General features: G+C 40.0%; 1 protein-coding gene across 3 annotated transcripts in view; it reads left to right on the forward strand.

The window, feature by feature from the left end:
* Positions 1-6,000, forward strand: part of shroom4 (shroom family member 4) — a 180,218-nt gene that overhangs the window by 138,632 nt on the left and 35,586 nt on the right. The window lies entirely within an intron of this gene.

Genomic DNA, 6,000 nt, shown 5'->3' on the forward strand with positions numbered 1-6,000 from the left:
TGTGTATGCGTGTGTGTGTGTGTGTGTGTGTGTGTGTGTGTGTGTGTGTGTGTGTGTGTGTGTGTGTGTGTGTGTGTGTGTGTGTGTGTGTGTGTGTGTGTGTGTGTGTTTGTGTGTGTGTGTGATCCTGTAGGTCTGAATCATATGCTCTGAACCCATGACTTCATGGGCTCATCGGAAATTTCCTTTAAGTTACTACAGGGGCGTTTTGGTACATGTGACTCTACCCAGAAACAGGTGACATCATCACCATGTTGTAAAGTCCACACTGGAGTGCCTGTAGAGGGAGTGGTGACAGCTCTGTTTACTGCAAAGGTTCAGTTTTTTCACTGCATTGGCGGAACATGGAGCCCCTCAAAAGTTCCTGGAAGTTGGCGCAAGCTAACTGCCGCTCAATTTATTTCAATGGAAAGCATGTACGGAACAATACTTGATCCAGGTAAAACATTAAATAATGACACTTTCATACCAGAAGGGCGTTGGGATTACATTTACAAGAATAATCAATTACGTTAGTATTTCCCCCGTCTAGATTATAGGATTTAGAGAATGTTAAAAGATAAACGTTTGGACTAGCACACTGGATAACAACAACAACCTGTGCGACAGGCAGATAACTGTAAATTCTGCTCCGTACCTATAACTTAATCCAGCCCTGCCGATTTAGAGTAGCAAGATTAATGTGTAGGGGTTGTGATTGCAGCTGTTAACAGTTGTTTTTGTGGATTGGATGAGAGCAGAACCCAAAGAGAGAAAAAAGAGAACAAGTCAAAACAATAAACAATAAGCAATTGTTCTAGTGTATTTATTCATCGCAAATTAACTGAGTTCTATCACTTTCTAACTAGTCCTGCTTATCCCAAACTTACTCTGAGGGATGCATAGTAACTCACACAATTGTTTTTTTCCCAATGAACTGAACACCACAATGAATTCCTTAAAAACTTAATCGACAGAAGTCAAACAGATCAGCACGACAAGCTTTTTTGTGTCGTTTCCACTATGATGTCCTTGATACAGTCTTCACCATGATACACTGCACTGCATGGAGTTGCTCCAGCCGCTCAGAGAAAGGGGTCTGCATATATGGCTCTCCCAAAGACAGGGACAGAAGACAGACATGGGTGACTTAAGTTGGAAGGAGCAATTTAGCTGTGACAGACAAAGATTTCAACAACAAAAAAATATGTGAGGTAATCACATTCAAACAATGCATTTGTACACTGACACATTTTCAAATACCAGACCACTGGTATTATCTGGTTGAAATTTATAGTATACAATGTACTTCCTAAATCCCAATTCAAACCCAACCCCTCACAGACTCACTGACAGAGGCAGCGAATGGGCCCTTTCTGCCAATCCCTGTAAGCCTGACTTAGCATAGGGAAATAACCTACAGTTTAGGGCGTTGTGAAGACAAATACCATCAGATGCCCTCAGTAAGTGTTAAAAACAAAAAGGGGGAGTGTGTGGAGTAAATAAAAAATGTAGTCAGAGCTCAGCCACTGTCTTTATTGTTAATGGACGTGAGCATAAAAAAAAAGAAGGAAAAGAATAAGTTTACTGTCTGCATTTACATGTGCAGTTTGTGATTATTGCTGATTTGATGAGATCTGATTCAGGAACGTCTTGTTTTAAGCCCGCTCCCCTCACACACCCTGTACTGCTGAAAGTAAACTGTAAATTACCAGTCAGAGACAGGCGTCAACAAGGTTTGTAGTCAAAGTAACATGACATCAGATTGGGTAAGTGCTGCTTTATTCATAGTTACAGCATTTGGACCTTTAGTAACTTACAGCTGACGTCAAGTAATTAATTAGGGTTCAGGGCCTGAGTTTTTAGGGGGCAGATTAGAATTAGGCCATATAGAGTGTATTCAACCACTATGAGATATATTCTACAGGCCTGTATTCCTCGATAAAAGTGAGTTGTTGAGTTTGAGAATTAAGCTTAAGTCACTCCCCATGCACATTTTGAGGCTGACCAGTTTGCCAAGACCAGCAAAGGCAAGATTAGGCTGAAGGAGGATGTGATACCAACCATCTTTGTGCATCGGCCAGTAGTCAGAAAGAGGAGGGCCCCAACTCCACGATGCCCCCTCTCACCTGCAAAGACAGGCTCCATATCTGTCGATCACAGCTACTGTATTAAAGATGGCACAGGTATAATGTATATGAACTCTTGATAAACATACCAATATTTCTGTTTGAGTGACATTATTTCGGTATTTAAAAATGAACAGTGTAACATCTTCTACTTACACCAGTTTCTCAGATTGAGGAAAGAAAAGATGAGGAGTGGGAGAGAAGTGAAAGTGATTGCAGAAGGAAAAGAAGACATGGTAGATGAGGAGAGACAGGGAGAGCTCACATCAGCCGTTCAGGACAGCAGGGAGTCACCAACCACTGAATCACAGCTCCTAATACAACTAAAAAAAAACGAGAAAATATAATAAAAAAAAAAAAACAGAGCAGCACTAAGAGAAGTAAGGCAGGAAAATGCAGTTCTCAAGAGGACAATGAAAATTAAGGATGGAAAAAATAGGAAAATGCCAACCCAAGGATCAGATTGATGATCAGATTGATCAAAGCTGCATGCACACTAAATGATCATGTCAGGTGTTGCTTTCACAGTAAACCCTAGTTTCCATAATCAATACTATATATACACTAAGGGAATATTGTCAGGAATAGAACTTGTTACATGACACACGTTACATATGTATGAAAAATATAACTATGCAGATAAACTTGGTTTGTGTTGTGTCAGTTAGGCTCTGCTCTCTTCCAGTCCACAAAAACAGCTGTTAACAGCTGCAATCACAACCCCTACACATTAATCTTGCTGCTATAAATCTGCAGGGCTGGATTAAGTTATAGTTACGGAGCAGAATTTATAGTTATCTGCCTGTTGCACGGGTTGTTGTTATCCAGTGTGCTAGCCCAAACGTTTATCTTTTAACATTCTCTAAATCCTATAATCTAGACGGTGAAAATACGCTAACCTAATTAATTATTCCTGTAAATGTAATCCCAACGCCCTTCTGGTATGAAAATGTCATTATTTAATGTTTTACCTGGAACAAGTATTGTTCCGTACATGCTTTCCATTGAAATAAATTGAGCGGCAGTTAGCTTGCGCCAACTTCCGGGAACTTATGAGAGGCTCCATGTTCCGCCAATGCAGTAAAAAAAACTGAACCTTTGCAGTGAACAGAGTTCTCCCCTCTCTCTCCACAGGCACTCTAGTCTGCACCATCCATGCAGGAAGCTGATTGGTCTTTTTTTGGTTTCTCTGTAAACATTCCAAAGTGATTACCACTTAGAATTGTTTTAGTCGGTCAGTTGGAACTTTTGGTCTGTTTTTATCAAAGATGGTGAAATATATTTAATATCTGAAAAAGCTAGCATTAATTATACTCCTGTGCAGTTTTTCTCCACAGTTTGTTTGGAACCATGAAAATCCTTAAATTTATCAAAGAGTTGGCCATTCCTTTTTTATGAATAAATACTCAGAGGAATGTTTGAGCAAAAGAGCATCATTGTGAAACTCTTGGGATAACTCCAACATCTAAAAACTTTGCAAATGTGTGGGTTGGTCATCAAACTGTACATCACAAAGAGCGTAAAAAATTGGCCAATTAGAGATGTCTTCTTTTGTTCTTTGGTGCTTGGGATTTGTAGTCCCTTTCTTTCCAGGTCAGACTGGATGTCCAAAATTTCCCTTAATTTATTATTACCACTTTTCCCTCCTTGGGGATGCTGGAGTTTATCTCAGCTGTGTTGAGCAAGAGGTGGCAAGGACCCACATGTAGAGGCCACCATTCAGGCCCATACTTGATCCTACAGGGTAATTTAGAGACCCTTGCGCCTCAAATACACTACATACATCTGCAGTTGGGCATGTTCAGTTTAACAAGCCTCGTGACTGACAGACATCTGGAGTCATATACAGAGGAGTTCCCAGGTTCCCACTCCATTGATAAGTCTTTCTACACTGATGTTAGGCTGTAAAACCTCAAACCTGTTGACTCTTGGTCTGGCTCTACTCATTACATCTGTTTGTCATCAAAGTCAAGCTACATACCGTTTGGTTTTGAGATGCTTTGTTTTATTTTGAAAGTCTCTGGGTGTATGTAGGACGTTTCCATGCATGACTTCCCGCGTCACTGCTCCACATCTCGCAGAGGCAGGATGGCTGCATATTACCTGAGACATGACAGACCAGCCACGCAGACAGACCACAATAGAATGGATTCAGTTTAAGTTGACAGAAAGACTTGAAGGAGAACCATAGACTGTGTAAAACATGGACGTAGTCTCCACGACATCACCCGTCTGTTCCTGATACCTTGAAATGATGCCAATCAGCAGACGCGGCCACATTGGTTATGACACAGCTTTGAGCTTCCTTTGGAACAGCTACAGGCCGCTCGTCAGTCACGTGAGCTGAGCGGTTTCTCTGACTGGCCAACCAAACGAATCTAATAACCACTAAACCACGGAGTTAGACAAAAAATCCCCCCCTGTACAGTGTGTGCCAATAGAGAAATCAGTGTTTCAGAGCCAAGCTGTTTTTGAATTAGTCTGTAAATATGTTTTTAAAGCTGTAGAAGTCTTATTTTTTGGCTTGGTGTGTGTGACTCCTGGTCTTTCTGCAGCCATACTCAAGTGGATTCTCACTGAACAGCAAAAGCAACTTTTAGGACGGAAATAGTCTGTAACATAGGCTTCTTTTTTTAAGGGTGTTGCCCTGTGATGAAATAGACATTGACTGGAAACACATCTGGTGTATTTCATCTCTTAGAGCAGGGATCCCCAAACTTTTCAGCATGCGATCCTCAAAATAGCTGTACCAGAGACAGGCCAACCCCTGGTGCATGAGCAGGGCTTGACATTAACTTTTTTGCTCACCAGCCACTGTGGCTAGTGGTTTCCCAAAGTTACTAGCCACTCATCATTTTCCCTAACCACAATTTTTTTTGTTGGATAACTATGTTTAATATGATTAAAGCCGACTATGACATGCTAAAGTTTGCTTGAACTAGATTTACAACCTTTTAAAATGTAAATGACCCCTGTGCACACTCATACCAAGACTACATCAATGTTTCACACCACAGGTCATTGTCAGGTATTCAGCTCTGAAACGGTTGTGCTCCATTAATACAAAAATATGCAGACCATTGAGACAAAGTAATAAAAGGAAGAGTTTATTATTGCATTTAATTTAAGTTTTGAAAGTCAAAGATTAATTAAAAAGATAATAACTAAACTAAAAAACATAGCTAGAAACACTGTCTGCTTAAATATTTATTTACAACAGTAATTTTTGGCTGTAACAAACTAAGTACCATACTGTCCTGACTGTAAGTCACTCCATAGTGTAGTCATGCATTTTTTTTTTAAGTCATATCAGTCAAAAAATGTGTCATGAAGACATGACATAGATAAGTCACACTGGACATTAAGTCACATTTATAAATGTTTGGTTTGTTTAAAGTATTTCCAGAGTGAACTTATTATAACTTTGATAAGTGTTTGTATATTAGGAGCTGTAAAGGTTGTTCCTTCACACCTCATATCTGTGACCAGTTTACCACAGCCAAAATCCATCATCATTTGGTGTGTTGGCGGGCGTTAGTGTCAAGCCCTGTGTGTGAGTATACTAATGGAATGGTCCATAACTTATTATTATTATTATATCCCTTATTTCACCAGATAAAAGCCTCATTGAGATTTGAAGTCTCTTTTTCAAGAGGGACCTGGCATGGCAGTAGCAGAGAGTTACACAATAAGAATAACAAATACATTCAGATATCAGCACATGGAAACCAAACCGTTCTGGAAACACCAATTCAAAACAAAATGAGAAGCAGTTAATAATTGAAACTGTCACTTTGTTCAAAGGCTAGCTCTCTTTCCCAGTCCCTTTAGAAAGTCTTACATTCACCGAAAGTGACCAGTTCTGTTAGTCCACCAACATCCATGGAGAACG

The sequence above is a fragment of the Halichoeres trimaculatus genome, unplaced genomic scaffold (genome assembly GCF_033239565.1).
Source record: "Halichoeres trimaculatus isolate MK-OKI-2021-1 unplaced genomic scaffold, fHalTri1.1 fHalTri1_scaffold_22, whole genome shotgun sequence".
NCBI lineage: Eukaryota > Metazoa > Chordata > Actinopteri > Labriformes > Labridae > Halichoeres > Halichoeres trimaculatus.